The sequence below is a fragment of the Pinus tabuliformis genome, chromosome 3_1 (genome assembly GCF_031772625.1).
Source record: "Pinus tabuliformis cultivar Carrire ecotype Pingquan chromosome 3_1, CPIR1, whole genome shotgun sequence".
Classification (NCBI taxonomy): domain Eukaryota; kingdom Viridiplantae; phylum Streptophyta; class Pinopsida; order Pinales; family Pinaceae; genus Pinus; species Pinus tabuliformis.
Genome location: NC_142301.1, coordinates 987,583,901 through 987,602,120, shown reverse-complemented (window position 1 = coordinate 987,602,120; position 18,220 = coordinate 987,583,901). Strand labels below are relative to the sequence as shown.

Sequence of the window (18,220 nt, the reverse complement as noted above, 5' to 3'; positions counted from 1 at the left end):
GAACTGTGAGAAAGCGATCATATTAGAGAACAGTAGTCTTCATTTTTGAAGTATGGAGAAGGAAGCATGATCGAGGAAGGTCGAGTATGAAGATTCCCCTCCTGCTCCGCTTTTAGATGCAAACGAATTCTATCGCTGGTCGTTCTACAGAGCCATCGTAGCCGAGTTCGTGGCCACGCTTTTGCTTCTGTATGTGACAGTCGCCACCGTCATCGGGAATGCTAACGATAAGACTCCATGTGGAGGCGTGGGCACCCTAGGTATTGCCTGGTCCTTCGGCGGAATGGTATTTGTCCTCGTGTATTGCACCGCTGGCATTTCGGGTGGTCATCTTCTCCTCTTATCTTATTATTAATTAGTGATTTTTTTCTTCCTTGAATTCGTTGATACTGGATTTGGGGCATACTTATGTCGATTGAATATTCGGGAATTAGAGGGCATGGGCGCCGCTAATTATTTAACAGCGCCTATGTCCCTCAGATAACTAAATACTAAATATTTGGGAAATTAGTTATCGACATAAACTCAGGGTTTGATTTGAGAAATACATATAATGTTGGTGCAGGTGGGCATCTAAATCCTGCAGTCACGTTTGGGCTGTTTGTTGCTCGGAAGGTGACTCTGAATCGAACAGTCTTGTACATGGTGGCACAGTGCTTGGGTGCAATCTGCGGCGTAGGGATGGTGAAAGCGTTGCAGAAAACTTATTATTCTAGAGGCGGAGGAGGAGCGAATTCAGTGTCCAAGGGATTCGCCAATGGAACAGCTCTCGCCGCAGAGATAGTTGGCACTTTCGTCTTGGTGTATACCGTCTTCTGTTCGATCGACCCCAAGAGCAACGCCCGCGACGCTCACGTTCCTGTATGTTATGCCCTGAGCTACATTCTTTCTTTAGATCTGAAAATAAGAGCTATTATATTTCTATATCTGGTAGGATTTTAGATTTTGAAAATATTATATTGGATGAATAAATACTTAGCTCTGGTTTATAAGATTATAATATTTCCGAAATCTATAATCAAGATAATAATAACCCTAATAAACAAACTCTTCCATTGATTTAATGCAAGAGTAATCAATACAAGGATAGCCATAGTAAACAACCTCTTCCATTGATTAAATGCTAGGATGAAAAGTTACAATTTGGATAATCACACTTTTGATATATGGGCATTTGGGAAACTCCATACTGCATTTTCAGTCATGACAATTTGATTTTCTTTAAGTGAAGCATTGAATCATCGCAATTTGATTTTCTTTTAACTGGAGTTTGAAAAAAATATTGAGAAGGAAATCTGTTTTCTATAACTTTAGCGTCATTCAAAGTTGGTTAATATGAAAAGATATAAATACCTTCCTTGCCGCAATGAATTTGATTTTCTTTTAAGTAGAGTTTTGAATCATCGCAATTAGATTTTCTCTAACTGAAGTTTGAATAAAATATTGAGAAGAAAACCTGTTTTCTGTAACTTTAGGTTTATTCAAATTTGGTTAATATGGAAAGATATGAAAATCTTCCTTACCCGATTAATATGAAAATATATAAGAACCTTCCTTACCACAATTTGAATCATCATTTTGACGTTTTGTACAATGCTTTCGAAAAAATCTCTTTATAGAAAAATATTCAAAGTAGGATAAACTGAAAAATATAGAAGTTTATTCCATTTAAAGTAGGCAACAAGCAATCTGAAAGTGGTATTTTATTTGATTCTAGATTTGGAAAATATCTAGAAATCGACTAAAGTGAAGTTAATAAGATTTTGGTTTTAATTTCTAGTTGGTGAAGAATTCGAGGATGAGCGGAGAGGTTGGAACCATGGTTACAGTTGGTAGTGGGCGTTGAATTCCATAGCAGGGCGTAAAGGGGGAGCTCCACTCTCTCTTACAAGCGAGTTGTAGCCAGTCAAGGTAAGAAGCCAATAGAAGAGGATATAGGTGTTGTTGAAGTAGGGAAAGAAAACATGGAAGAAGAGCAAGAAGGAAACACTGCAAAGGGGAATAATAACACAAAAGACAAGGAGGAAGATGACAAGGAACAGGGGGAAAAAATCAAGGCACAGAAGGGTCCATGTAAACCCAAAACCGAAGTCAGACCCAGAGTGGTTCTAAATGGTTCTGCTCTGCAGGCACACAGGGACCACATGCGAACCTATGCTATTATTTGTAAATTCATGGGACTATGGCCCACTGAAAAAACATTACAAACATGGATTAAATATCATTGGAAACCAAAAGGAAGCATTGACCTACATCTTGGGTCCAAGGGATTCTTTACTATGGTCTTCACAAATATTGAGGACAATGATAGAGTGTTTGAAAGGGGGCCCTACTTCTTCGCGGAAGCTAGCCTCTATAAGAGACTATGGATGATGAACTTTGTCTCGGAGCGGGAGACATTTACCTCCGTTCCGGTTTGGGTAAGGCTTTACTCCCTTCCTCTTAATTATTGGCAAACAGAGTCATTAACAGCCATAGGAAATAAATTAGGACGTTTTTTCAAAGCCTCTGAAGCCACCAGAAGAGGAAAATACACTTCCTTTGCACGAATTTGTGTGGAAATGGATCTCTCTGGAGCCCTACCGGACGAGGTTATTTTGGAGGTTTTTGATGAAGAATTGGTTCAAACAGTTGATTATGAACATATTCCTTTTAGATGCCGCATATGCCATGAGCATGGACACCTTTTCAGAGATTTCCCTCTTGGTAAAATAGAGAATCAGAGCAAAACGATTACCATGAAAGATACTGAAAACTTTCATAAAGTGAGTCATAAAGGAAAAGGGGGCAAAAGAAGACTTAAGCAACATCAAGCAGAAGGGCCTCAAGTCAGTCTAAACAGGTACCAAGTGCTCGAAGAAGAAGAAGAAACAAAAAAAGCAGATCAGAGAATGGAGGGAAGTCTAGAGGATTAGGAGAAGAGGAAGATAAAGAGCAAAGAAAGGATAATAACAAACAGAAAGAAGTTTTGATAAGCGATGTTGTACTAGATATGGACCAGGAAATGACCCAGAGCGAAATGGAAATGGAGGACCATGAGCTACAAGAGATTATTGAGAGAGAAAACCTAGATTTGGAAGGGTTCTTGAAACAAGGAACCATGGGAGGGATTGACTCGTTACCTCAAGAGGAGTTCACTAAAGTACAACAGCTGTACTTATGGAAAACCTAGACTTCAGGGATGGATAGGCAAAGTAATACTGCTAGACAGGGTGGCAAAGGAGTGAAAATTTTGAAAAACACACCAGGACTAGCACCTAGATGCCTAGGAAAGAAAAGAGGCAGAAAAAAGCAGAATAAGTTGTTGATGGAATGTGGAAAGCTAATGATAGATTCAGGTAAGATGAAAGACCTAACCAGTTATTCCTTCACAAATCTTTAATGATGAGGTTCACTTCTTGGAATATAAGAGGTCTTGGTAGTAAAAGGAAGCAAAGATTAATTAGTAACAGAATGAAGCAAGAAGATCCGGACATAATTTTTATCGAGGAAACTAAATGTTCCATTCAGAAAATAAAAGAAATATATAGTAAATGGCTCAGTCGTTTTGAGTTTTTAGAAGTCAAGGCAGAAAACTCAGCAGGTGGAATCCTTACTCTTTGGAACCCCCAAAAGATTGGTATAATAGATGTTGAGGCTTCCAGAAATTATTTATCAGTGGTTATTCAACCTGTGGGGGATAGGGAGATCTATTTAGTCACAAACGTTTATGGCCCTCGGAGAATGGATGATAAAATCAAGTTTATAGATTCCCTGGTGGATCTCAGAGCAAGATTTGTAGATACACCCTGGATTTTGGGTGGTGATTTCAACATGATTAAATCACTATCAGAAAAAAGGGGATTCCGAACCCTAAACAAAGACTCCTTAGCCTTTCAAACCTTTACAGATTCTATGAAGCTAGTTGATATTTTTTCCAGTAATGGTTTCTTTACTTGGAACAATAAAAGAGGAGGAGAGTCTCTAGTTGCATCGAAGTTAGATAGATTCATCATCTCAGAGGACCTTGTGCTCAATAATAAAGAAATGGCAACGAATATTCTCGCCTTTGGAGGATCAGATCACTGGCTGGTCCAACTGGAGATCAAAGGCATAGGCACCCCCAAGAATAGACCTTTCAGATTTGAGAATATCTAGCTATCTCATCCAGATTTCATTAACAACATTTCAGGTTGGTGGTCTGAAGATTTAAACATTCAGGGTACAAGTATGTTCCTTCTTCACAAAAGATTAAAACATATCAAATGCAGGCTAAAAGATTGGAACAAGAATGAGTTTGGCAATATTTTTGAAGGCAAAAAAGATGTTGAAAATAAATTGCAGGATCTAAATCAAACCCTTATCATGGATGGCTTTGACAAAGTCAGAAATGAACAGGCCACCAAACTTCAGCAAGAATGGGAGAACTTTTGTAAACAAGAAGAAATATTTTGGAGACAAAAATATGGAGTGCAATGGCTAAAAGAAGGGGAGCGCAACACTAGATTCTTCCACAGGTCCACCTTGGCAAATAGAGCACATAATAGAATATCTTCGATCAAGGATGAGGGTGGGCAACTCCTCAGTTCCCACGAAGACATAGAAACTATATTAGTCCAACAATTTAGTGGGATAACTAAGGAAACCATTACGGACAGAGAGAATTTCATCAAGAACTTAATAAGACATATACCAAGACTTGTGTCCAGAGAGGATAACTTTAACCTCAATAGGCCAGTGACTGAAGAAGAGATCAGTGAGGTCCTTAAGGATATGCAAAATGGTAAAGCGCCAGGCCCTGATGGCTTCAATGTTGATTTCTTCAAAGCATGCTGGAATATTGTTAAACAGGATATTCTGAATGTAGTAGAAGATTCTAGGAGGAACAAAACTATTCTGAAAGCACTCAATACCTCTTTTATCTCTCTGATCCCTAAACAGGACAATGCCCTTACTCCAGATAAGTTTAGACCCATTGCATTATGCAATGTGGTTTACAAGATAATATCCAAGGTGGTGGACAATAGACTCAAACCTCTTTTGCCCACTCTTGTATCTGGGGAACAATCTTGTTATGTAGAAGGCAGGCAAATTCTCAACAATATCATTCAAGCACAAGAGGTGGTGCACTCACTAACTAGCAATAAGAACGCTGGAATGATCATACAACTGGACCTAGCCAAAGCTTATGACAAGTTGAATTGGACCTATATTAGGAGGGTTCTGATTGCCTTTGGGTTTGATCATAACTGGGTTAGATGGGTCATGGCCCTGGTAACTTCTCCTAGTTTTTCCATTTTAGTAAATAGTTCTCCCTCCGAGACTTTTGTTCCTTCAAGAGGCCTCAGGCAGGGTGATCCACTCTCTCCCTTTCTCTTCATTCTCATGATGGAGGGACTGGGCCGATCCATCAAGCAGGGAAAGGAAGATGGCATAATCAAGGGTCTACAACTTTCTTAGAATGGACAGTCCTTAACTCATCAACAATTTGTGGATGACACCATGCTGCAAGGAATCCCTACAGTCAAAGAGGCTCTAGCTTACAAACAATTGCTAAGTAACTTTGCCATGGCTTCAGGTATGGAGGTTAATCTTTCCAAATCCAAGATTTTTTTCTTCAGTACCAATATTGCTATTCAAAGGAATATTTCTAGAATTCTATTCTTTCAAAGGGATTTCCTTCCTTCTAAATATTTGGGTGTTCCTCTAACTGCTAAACCACTGCATAAGAGTATCTGGGTGCCGTTGATCAACAAGACGCAGGATAAACTTAGAAATTGGATCATCAGATCTTTAAACTTGGCTGGTAGATTGGGGCTTATGAAGGTTGTTCTTTAATCTATCCCAGTTTTCATGCTTTCAGCTTTCCCTACGCCTAAAGGAGTCTTGCAACAATTTAGATCCATTCAAAGAGATTTCCTCTAGGGCAAGGGGGAGACTAGAAAGAAATGGGCCTTGATTGCCTGGGAAAAGATTTTCAAACCTAAAATTCAGGGAGGTCTTGGTTTGGATGACCCAGAGATTCTAAGCAGGGCTCTAGGCGCTAAACTTTGGTGGCGTTGGGTTAAAGAACCAAAGGCTCAGTGGACTAGTATTTGGAAAGAGAAATATGACAGTTCTTGGCAAATTAACGATCATATAAGGATGTCTGGAAGTATAAAAGGCTCATACATATGGAATAAGGCATGGGAGAATAGGGGCTTCGTCCAAAAGAATAGCTTCTGGGAAATCAGAGAGGGAGATCTGGCACTTTTCTAGGAAGATAGATGGCAACAAGAATCGATACTGTTAAAAGAGGATTTTAAGAATCTCAAGATAGAGACAGATATCTTGGGGATATCTAAGGTTAAATATTTTTGAGATCAAACCAATATTGCAAGAAAATGGAGAAACTGGAGGAACATAATCCACAGGGAAGACAACCCTTTGAAAGTTGAAGGAGAAGCTCTTATGAAAATGTTGGAACAAAGGAAGATTCTAGTACTTGGGGGGCATGAGCAGTTAAGATGGGGCAACAACAATGAGGGCACCTTTAATCTTAAGGAGGCAAAATGCACCCTCCTTAAGCTGTATTCTCTTGCTCCGGATAGAATTTGGCAGAATCTATGGAGGCATCAGGTTTGGATGAAGATTAAACTCTTCATGTGGCTGGTTTACCATGGGAAAATTATGACTTGGGACAACATTCAAAAAAGAGGGGTAGTGGGGCCTTCCAGGTGCCAGCTCTGTGAGGCCCAAGAGGAAACTATGGAACACCTCCTCAACAATTGCATCTTCACCTCTAGATTGTGGGATTCTTTTGCTACCATATTCCAGGAGACCGATAGGGATAAAGGGAGTATTATCAATACCTTAAACAACTGGAGAACTTTTTTTATTTTTTTATTATTATTATTTATTTATTTTTTATTTTTTTCTTCTGATTCTGAAATTCTATGCTCAGCTTGGGCTCTCACTCCTAGCTTCATCATTTGGAACGTTTGGGAAGAAAGGAACCATAGGATCGTTAAAAATGAGAAGAAACCTTTCCATTGTCTTTTTGAGCAGACATTAAGACAACTTAGGGAGACGGTTAATATGACTGTGAGAAATCCCCCTAAGAATCCTCCCTTTGATGCTGATATGAGAATTCTCAGACAATTGGGCATGCAGGGGCTTATTCTTGAGGGCTTGGTCAGACAGGTTAGGATAAGAGAAACTGAGCAAGACTTTTGGCATCCTCCCCCTCTGGTTTTTCTGAAGTATAACATTAATGGGGCCTCTAAAGGCAACCCGAGTATGGCTGGCTTTGGAGGGGTGTTATGGAATGATTCAGGTTCAATTATTTCCCTCTTCCATTGTCATCTAGGCAGAGCCACCAACAACATGGCAGAACTAATGGCTATGGAGCAATGCTTAGAACTCCTAGAGAAGGAAAATCAGCAAAATGTGATTATTGAAGCTGACTTTGAGCTAATCATTAACTTAATCAAAAGAATCAGCTGGGGCACAGGGCTGGAGAAGATCTCAAAACATTGGAGGTTGATCCAAGTCTTTCAACGGATCCAACTCCACCTCATGCGCCTTCATACGGTAAGTTTTAACCATGTTCGTAGGAAGGCTAATAAACTGGTGGATTTATTGGCTAGCCAAGGAGCGAATTGTACTAGCAGCAGAGTTGTGATGGGTTGTCTCAAAACAGACTAAAGGAGCAGTGTGGCTGCCAAGCAGAAGAAGACATAATGTTGTATCGCAACAAAGCCACGAAGGTTGTGGCCATATAGTTTTGTTTCAGTTTGATATGCTGTGTTTTCTTTTTCTTACTCCTCGGTGGTTACTCGGCAAATTTTGCTACTTGAGCAACTAGTCGGAGGGTGGGGATGGTAATTGTCAAGGGTCCATGAGCAGGTGCAGAGAGGTCGGAGTGAGAAACCGAATTCCTGGCACTCATGGTGGTCGGGATTTTCTTGTCTTTCTTCACGGGAATGTAATTACTTCCACAAAGTGGTTTTCTGGTTTTCGGGCGACTTCCAAGTAGAAAGTGGTTTTCATGTTTTGGGAGCATTCCCACGCAAGTTGCTACACGTGGCGGTAGGGTGTGTACATTACCACCCTCATCGTGCACAAATCTGCAGTGCTTTAAGACCGCGCGATATGATCCTGGGCCGTCGAATCAGGCACGGTGGTTTGATGGCCAGGATTCATCGTGCTTGTTAGTGGAACCATGTGGTTAGACAGTGGGCTTTTTGGCAATGCGATATCCTCATCCGCCGTTGGATCAATCTTAGGAATCTACGGTGAGGATCCTTTGTGCATGTCAATGGGTCCATACGATGATCGTTGGGATTAATGTTTTTCGTTAGTTTGTGGTGGGCTGTTTGGCTGGCCTTTGCACGGTTGGTAACTTTTGGGTTTTTGTTGTTTTGTTTGGGAGGGTTCCCGGTTTTCACCCTTACTTGATGCCTTTGGTAGTTGGGTGTTAGTTTTTTTCCGAGCCCTGGGTCTAATGGGTTGGTTGTATTATATGTAATTTATTCTCTGTTTCAATGATAATGAAGGTACGACTCTTGCTTTAGCCAAAAAAAAAATTAATAAGATTTTACTTGTTTATCAAATTTTGAAATATTCTTGAAATCTGACTACTAAATAATAAGATGTTAAAACTTATTGTAAATTGAATAATAAAATGTTAAATCTTATTATAAATTACAAAAAGATTCAATATATATATATATGGAATCTTAAAAAACCGAAAATGAATTTTCTGACTTTCAAATTTCTCCCATATCCCAAAATATAGAGAATATCAATGAAATGAAACAATTAACATGTCCATCAAATTTTTGGATATTTCTAAATCTTGTATTTCAAATAAGTTCCAACACTTTAAATGCTAAACTTATCCAATTACGAATTCCAGAAGTATCCAAAAGATATAAAAACCTAAGCACCCTTCGGATCTGAGTTTCCAGTCTTTGCACAATCGCTAGTGAATTGACCACAGTATGAGCAAACAGTTTATGTGCTCTGCCCATCCTAAGATTCCGTCCTATAAACGAGAGAGATGGTAATGTTCTCCGTGGAGGTGGGATTTCCGGTCGGACCATTTCGTTAGGAAATGGGATGTGCGCCTGGCACTGGCCCTCGGATGTGAGAAATTTGGTGGGAAGCGTGCCCGTACGTTATCATTGTCCATTCCTCCAACGTGTATGTAGTAAACCATTTTATTATTCTGTATACGTTTGTTATTTGATTCGTTGATAGATGTTAATATCCTGAATGGCGCAGGCTTTGGCTCCGCTTTCAATTGGATTTGCTGTTTTCTTGGTACACCTGGCAACCATTCCCATCACTGGGACGGGCATCAATCCTGCCAGAAGCTTTGGAGCAGCCGTGATTTATGACCATAAGAAATCCTGGGACGACCATGTAAGAAGAAGATACTAGTCTCCTTTGTGCTGTTTTCTATTTATTGGTATTGCAGTTTTTATGGAATTGAATTTTCATTATTACATTCCAGTGGATCTTCTGGGTTGGTCCTCTTATTGGAGCTACGGTAGCTGCTGTGTTTCACAAATACGTTATCCGAGCAACCATAAAATGGCACAGCAAGGAACCCAACCATGTTTAATGCAGAAATTGGACTTCGTTCTTGCGGATGTATTTGTGTTGTAAAAATTGTATTTGCTTTTAGATGTTGTACGTTTTGAGGGGCCAATATTTCACATATGCCGGATATTAATCTCAAATTAGGCATCAATAGATGCTAAAATAAATTTGATAAAATGGCAAATATATATTTTTGGTTGGATAACAACTGCGATATAAACCAGTGATGATGGTACTTCACCGTAAACCGAAAATTCCAAGTCAAATTGATATAATGACAAAAATATCGCTAAACCGTATTTTTAAAAATTTATTTTATTAACTACTAAGTGCATAGTTCAAATCAGAATTGTAAAAACAGCCAAAAGCTTTTTCTGACACAGCGGTGATTCACACAGACGCGTTATAACAGAAGCCATTTTCGGAAAACAATGTTTTTCCAGTACGAAAAAAGCATGAGTATGTATTAATAGCTCAGGAAAGAGGAGATTACAATGCCATTTAATTGTTCCACATCATAAAAGTTTCAGTATTCCGTCTAAGTATTGGCAAATACAAAATATAAAAGGAGAAATAACAGTCAGTAGACCACATACATATCCAGAATTATAAGCTTGCATGATAAAATTGTATGCCATTCAGACCCAAAAAGAAAATATATGCATTCAGCATGTCATCTGCTTTTTCTAGCAGGCTGTACAGAGTGAAATAACAGCATGTCCATTTTTTAGGATGATTGAAAGCAAAACAGTTATAAGACTAGTAGAGTTACAAAAAAATTATGCAAAAAAGAAGAGGGATGAAGAAACTAGCCCGGGAATGGGAAGTCTCCTATATCAATGACATTCTGATTTAGGATAATTTCTAAGTGCATTTTTCTAGTGTTACCATTTAAGCCCCTTTTCGCTAGATCATCTGCATCCATATTCTGTTCCCTACCAACATGCCTGATAGCTGTTGTTTCCATAGTAGTTCAATTCTCCTCAGCCAACCATGTAATAATGGGTTTTTGATGTTTGCATTGTCCATTGATTGATCAATTATAATTTTTGAATCTCATGGATATGAATGAGAGGGATATCAACGAAATTAGTGAACCATCGTAGGCTCCATAAGGCCATTGCTTGAGCCTTTATGTTAGTGCCACTACCTCCATGCCAGTGTGTTCTGTATGTCAGTGCCTCTGAGAAGGCAAACCAAAAACCTCAACCACATGTGTGCCATTAACCAGCACCATCAAAAATAGCCATAGGGTATTCCATCTGAAGTTCAGTCCTCTTATGACTAGGTGTTTTGGAGCAAATTTTAATTGATATATGCAATGTATGGCTGATTAAAACATTTTCAATTATCTTATAGAAATTTCCAAAGCAATTCTGAAAGATGCAGCTGTTTCTCTACTTCCAAATTTCCCAAAATAAGATAAACCGAATGATTCTCCAAACAGACTACCGTAAACAATTCACAATGCATGCATGTTGAATATACTGAAAACCAATAAGTGAATAAGTCAATTTCCAGTGCATCATTTTCCATCTTAGAATGTACTCTTCTGATTTAGGAATTGTCATTGTAAGAAGTTATAATGGGCAATGATACACTATATGGGTATTCGAATTTTCTCAGATGCAAATCATCCTATTGATATTGTTGTCCTTATTTGGCAACTTGATTGCTATCGTATTTTGTCTGCCAAACAACTCTTATGTCAGGATTATGTTTTATGAACAGTGTTATTCTTGTCATTATTTTGTCATGTCAGGATTACGTTTTATGAACAGTGTTATTCTTGTCATTATTTTGTCATTTTCATCGCTATCATATTTTCTCAGCCCAACAATTCCAATGTCAAGGTTACGTCTATCCGAATGAAATGTATTATAAAGGTATCAAATGTGATCTGTTCTCTGAGCGTGAATGTCGCCGTTCGTTTATCATGATGTTGACGTTGTTAAGGGTATGATGTTCACACTTGCACACTTGACTGTAAAAGTGATGCACAGCTAAGTTACGACCAAAATAAAACAAAACTAAAATGATTTTAGAACAATTGTTCGGAGTCTAAATTATTCAAACAACAGCCCTAAAAGCTTTCAAACTTAGCAACTGCATGAATAACAAGAAACAAGAAGAAAGAATTAGTGGCTGATCGGAATGTCCTGCATTGATGACTGAAAGATACAAATAAAATAATGACGAAAGCGCATCTCTGCAAACGTTCATAGCTGTTTACAATCTTCGGTGGTTCGGGTAGACATGTTCGTTGGATCTAACTATTGTCTATGATGTAGATTGCCTAAATTGGGGGATGCAAATGTGTGGTGTTACATTTATAGCTAATTTTTTCTCTTTCTTGACATCATCTTATCTTAATAATTATATAATTTATCAATAATTATATAATTTCTCAAAGGAAAATATACATTTTAGTATTTTATAGCTAATTAAAAGTACAATTTTTTTAGTTAAATATCAGCATATTTAATAATTTTAAATGAAACAAATAATATATCACCAAAAAACATTTTTAAGATGGAAACCAATTCAACATCTAATAACAAAGCTGTTTTGGAAAAGATATTTGCCATTGCATTATTTTCCTTTGCCATTATTCTAAATGAAAGACCATTAAGTTAGCTCTTCCATTGAACTGAAAGTGGACTGACACACAAGATAACTTGAATACTTTTACCTACTTCCAAAGGGAAATCCTCATGGCATACCACATAGCAAGGAGTTAAGTTGTAAAATTTGCCACCTTGTAAATACCTAGTTTGAATTTAATCATCAAACTCTAGGAGAAGAAAATGGCTATACTTGCACCACAAACATCACTTTTACTAGCCACATCAAAGAAATTGCACACTATACAAGAAGAAAATGGCTATACTTGCACCAAAAACATCACTTTTACAAGCCACATCAAAGAAATTGCACACTATACCCTTTGAAAGCTTCACATCTCTAATAAGTTCTAATAATTTTGTTCTTGCATTATGTGCAATAACTTTGGAGAAAACTACCAAGTCTTCAAACAAACATTTGTTTTGCCCTATCCAAATTCCTCACCATAGAAGGCTACCTTCCCAACATAAATTATCCGAGAAGGCTACTTTCCCAACATAAATTATAAAAGGATAGTAAATAAGTAAATGAGAAATGAACTCCTCATTTATTTAACATAGAAGAAAAAATATGAGACCTAATTATCCTAGCTTAACAAGAATATCCCAATTTAATATTTTTCCTTGCAACAAAAACCAAATGAACAACTTGCATTTAAGAGGTCTTGTCCCTTCAATACTAATCTAAGCCACCATTTTGAGTAAGCAAGAGGATCGTCTTGAATTAGTGCCTCATATCTAGATCTAAGTGTTATAATTCCACTTTGTTTATTCTTAGAGCACCTAATGATGTTTTCCTCCACACTGATAATTACAGTAACAACTTTATCAAATTCAATACAAAAGAGCTTAGAAAATGCTCATATCCAAATCTAGTAGTTATAATTCCACTTTATTTATTCTTAGACCACCTAATGATGTTTTCCTCCCCCTGGTTAATTACAATACCAACTTTACCAAATTAAATACATAAAAGCTCAGAAAAATTCTAAATATGGGGTTCAAAGCCACTCTTGACTATTTGAAATTGTATTACTAGCCTTACAACATCAATAATACACTCCCAATGATTTAAGGACTCCACTAGCCTATCAAAGAGTTTATGATTACCATTACATCCTATCCACTGAGAAAATAAAACTTTAGCCTCCTTCCCAATTTTCACAAAAGCCATTTTTCCAAAACTTATAAACCACTTACTAAATTTATCCAAATTAATTGTTTTACAGTATATTTTTAAAATCAAACACATATATATATATATATATATATGTGCTCATTTTATCTATATTTTATTGGAACATCTTACCATGAGCTATTTTACATTTCATAAATCTAATATTATATATAAAAGATTCATAAATCAAATATAAAACAAAAGATATATATATATATATATATATATATATATATATATATATATATTTTGCATTAAACCTGTATTTTTTAAAATATGATAAATTTATAAAATGAGTTATATCATATATATATATATATATATATATATATATATATATATATATATATTAATTTTGTTCATAAATAAAATATAAAATATGTTTTAAAGGTTAGCTTAACTAGTTTAGAGTGAGACACGTAAATTTTTTTATATTGTTGCTAGTTGTTGTTTAGAACGAGTTTTCTCTTAGATTCACTGTGAATGAAGACCGTAATAGATGATTTACCTAATTTAACATCCACTAAATGTAGAGAAGTACTCTAGATTTCCTATCCTTTCATGCCCCATATATATATATATATATATATATATATATATATATATATAATCACTTTTAATATGTAATTTAAATATTAAAAAAATAATTAATATAAAATGATAGATTAATCAATTATAAATTAATTATATTAATTAAATAATTTTTAATAATAACATATATGGTGTATACTAATACCCATATAGATTCAAGGGTGAAGAGGTCTCAAAATTCTTGAAATGTAAATTTCTCAGGTCAATATTATTTAACTTTATATATTGAAATATTTTGTTTGTGATCCAAATAATTTCTTTATATTATTATTATTATTTAAATGTCATATTAATTTTTTATTAAAAATTGAATGAATTACACATCTCCTTGTTATTACTCTTATTAATTTGATTAAATTATTTTAAGCTCAATTATTTTTTACAATAGAATATTTTATTAGGTTAATATTATTATTATTTTATATATATACATAAAATTGATATTAAATTAAATTAGTTAATATAGATATTTAAATAGTTAGTTTGAAGTCTTGTATTGAAATATGAATTATACCTCTTAAAAGTAATTAAAAACGAAAATATAAAATTTATTTTTAGATTAAACAAAATTAAAAAATATAATCATTCTTTCCAATCAACCAAAACAACCATACCATTATATATAATTGATTTTGCATAATATGTATATCTCTTTACAAAATTATAAATTTATTATCTAATTTAACTTATGAGATATAATCACTACTAATTTTCAATTCAAATCTCTTCAAAAAAATCTAAAATAGAAAGAACCTTTTAAAATATTAGAAAAACTATTCAACAAACCTCATGGTCCTAATAATAAATATACCATCCTTCCCTTCAGTAAACAACCTAGCCTCCACGTTTAACCTAATTAAACAGAAAATACATTAAACTTAAATTATTATTATTACATTAAAATTTAACTTAATTTTCTCAATCAATATATAGATTTGATATTTTTCTTCCATCAATTCCTAAGATTTAGTGTACGGCATTCGCTTTGGTTGGACGCAGAGTACGAGATTTGTTTGACTAGGGAAATAGTTTTTTTCAGAACTAGGTTGGAAGGGTCGGTTTTATTTAAATTTTCTCAATCAATATATAGATTTGATATTTTTCCTCCAACTCCTAAGATTTAGTGTACGGCATTCGCTTTGGCTAGAGGCAGAGTACGAGATTTGTTTGACCATGGAAATAGGTTTTTTAAGAACTATGTTGGAAGGATCGGTTTTATTTGTTATGTCTATTTTTCGATCAAAACAAATTTATTATTTTATGGAAAGTATATACTAAATCAAGGAACATATGCTACCTCACTTATTTATGGTTCTATAACATAACTTAGACTAACCAAAACAATGGAACATAACTGAGACTAGCCAAAACAATGGAACATTATTATGTCTGACTGTCTTTTAAAGATTTTATTTCCCCACTATAACGCATGCTCATGCTACGAAATTGCCCACTAACTTGGAATCAATAATTAGTCTCACGCTTCTAGTTTTTGGCTGTTCACTTCGGATATGTCTATGTCTGAATGCATTTTCAGTCAATCGCGTCTGTACTCCGGAGGGCCGTGAACATGCAGCTTGAATAAGACGAACTTTTGCCTTTCAAATAGTTTAAAATTTTACAAAACTCATTTTTTTTTTTTTAAATGTGAAGAATCCTACGGAAGGTGTAAAAACAATCGAATTTTGTGAATGAATCCATTTTGAAATTCCAATTTTGAATATAGATATGTCTGTGTCTGAATACATTCTCATCAATTGCCTGTGGACAATCAAATTTTGCGAATGAATCTATTTTGAAATTCCAACTTTAAATATAAACATTTTTTTTTTTTTTCAATCGAATTTTGTGAATGAATCCATTTTGAAATTCCAATTTTGAATATAGATATGTCTGTGTCTGAATACATTCTCATCAATTGCATGTGGACAATCAAATTTTGCGAATGAATCTATTTTGAAATTCCAACTTTAAATATAAACATTTTTTTTTTTTCAGAGGGAAAATCAACATATGGCCGAGGCCAGCGGATTTTTACAACATATGGCCGAAGCCAGCAGATTTTTACAGCATATAGCCGAAGCCAGCAGAATTTCAGAATATTACGGCATAGCCGTTACAAATCGTCCATAAGTGACCAAAGCGCGGTCCATAGAGACACTACCGCAGGAATCGATCCCCGCTGAGGGGAGCGAAAGCGATCCGCCCCAGCGGTCTAATCATGCACGTCTAATAGTATAAACATGTCTATTTTAAAATTCCCAACTTTGAATATAGATATGTCTGTGTCTGAATATCTGAATACATTCTCATCATCATTCGCATGTGAATAATCAAATTTTGTGAATGAATCTATTTTGAAATTCCAACTTTGAATACATTCCCATAAATCCCCTGTGGAGTCTGGACTAAGAGCCGTGAATCTGCAGCTTTATTGATTCTTTACTTGAATAAGAGCAACTTTTACACGAAATGTTTAAACTATGAAAGTTATCTGGTGTGGAATGTAAGGCTTGATATATAGTTTTTTATCCATTCGTATGAAATGTAATGCAGTACATCAATAGTAAAATCAAACCGAGGTATACAAAGTTACAAAATGTATGGAATGAACTGATTGATATATAATTTTTTGTCCTCTCATATGGAATGTAATTCTTGTACATCAATAGTAAAATCAAACAAAGGTCTACAGATTTATAAAATGTATGAAATGAACGGCTTGACATATATTTTTTTTTGTTCTCTTGTATGAAATGTAATGCAGTACAACATTAGTAAAATCAAAGTTGGGTATACAAACTTAAAATATTAATATAAGTTTGGTTATGTTGTATTTTTCTTTCTAGAAACGATTTTTTTTTTAATATTAAATTTATTTACACATTTAAAAAAGCATTTTAAATTTTATTTACAATTCTAATCATAAGGAGAGATGTTTAATATTGTGCATGAGTAATTGATATAGTATTTGTCTCGCCAAATCATCAGAAGTTGAGACTTGTGCAACCAATATTTACACAAAAATAAATAACATTAAGTGCAAATATGTTTAATTTATGTCCAAAATTTCCCAAAACATTGACTTGGTTCACAACTATCGATTAATAGTATCTTAATAATTAAAAGTACAAATCATATTGACCCAACTAGAAAACAGATAAAACCATAAATTCTTCCAAAATGTTCTATTCCAGAAATACAAAGTAGCAGTCACAATCACTTCAACACCCACTCATAGGAACTGAACCTATGTATCCCAAATAAATATCCATACATACACATAATAAAAGTGAATGTATGCCACTCATAACTGTTGTGTTGTTCAACATTTAAAGCTACTATGTTCAATAAATGACACCCAACCCAATAACTTCAATAAATGACAGCCAACCCATTCTATTTCCCATTAAAACATATCAAAGCACATGGATCAACAAAACAAAAAAATTCCCAGCCATTGGATCATATTCAATTAAAACGAAATCACACATTCAAAATGAAATCATTGCAATCCATGTCCATCTTTGCTACCAATCAAATTCAAATGCAAAAAACTACAAAATAAGTTCAACCACTCGTGAAGTTGTATGTTTAACATTCAAACTATTTAGCAGCCTTGGAGACAAAGCATCACAAAACATTTGACAGAGTATTCACGCAAGTTATTTCAATTACAACACATTTTTTTTACACTCTTTTTTTCATTTCTCACAGTTTTTACTTCAATTCTTACAATGTCATTTTTATGAAAATATATAATATTTCTATTTTTCTACATTCTGAATTATTTTAAAGTTGATTGGAAAATATGACACAACCATAATGAAGAGTATTGGCTAGTATGACTAGCTAGAGATGGAAAAAAACATAACTCGTGGAGATAAACTTTAAATTGAAGTGACAATTACATATTCTAATTCAAATAAAATTTTATAAAAAACAAGTAAACTAGATCATCATCTTAACCAAAAAGATCACTTGGTTTAGTTGAAATTCCTAAGATGCCTGTGAGTGTCTCCAAAAGTGCCACACTTTACAGTTTTCAACATTTAAAGATTAAATATGGTTGAAACAATAATAAGCCAATGCACTTTATAACTTGGTTCAAGAACACAGCTAAGACTATCCTCAACCGCAAAACTAAAAAGAGAATTTAACAAATTGGTGGTGCATTGATTGAGATTGTAGGATGTCATTTCATCATCTATTAACACGGAACCAATAGCCATTGTGTTGAAACCAGTCAGATGGGACCGAT

General features: G+C 35.0%; 1 pseudogene across 1 annotated transcript; it reads left to right on the top strand.

The window, feature by feature from the left end:
• Positions 1 to 52: 52 nt before the first annotated feature.
• LOC149191163 (putative aquaporin PIP2-8) lies at positions 53 to 9,838 on the top strand (annotated as a pseudogene). Its single transcript, XR_016256586.1, has 4 exons — positions 53 to 323; positions 566 to 861; positions 9,247 to 9,387; positions 9,479 to 9,838. The product of XR_016256586.1 is annotated as a putative aquaporin PIP2-8 (transcript).
• Positions 9,839 to 18,220: the final 8,382 nt, after the last annotated feature.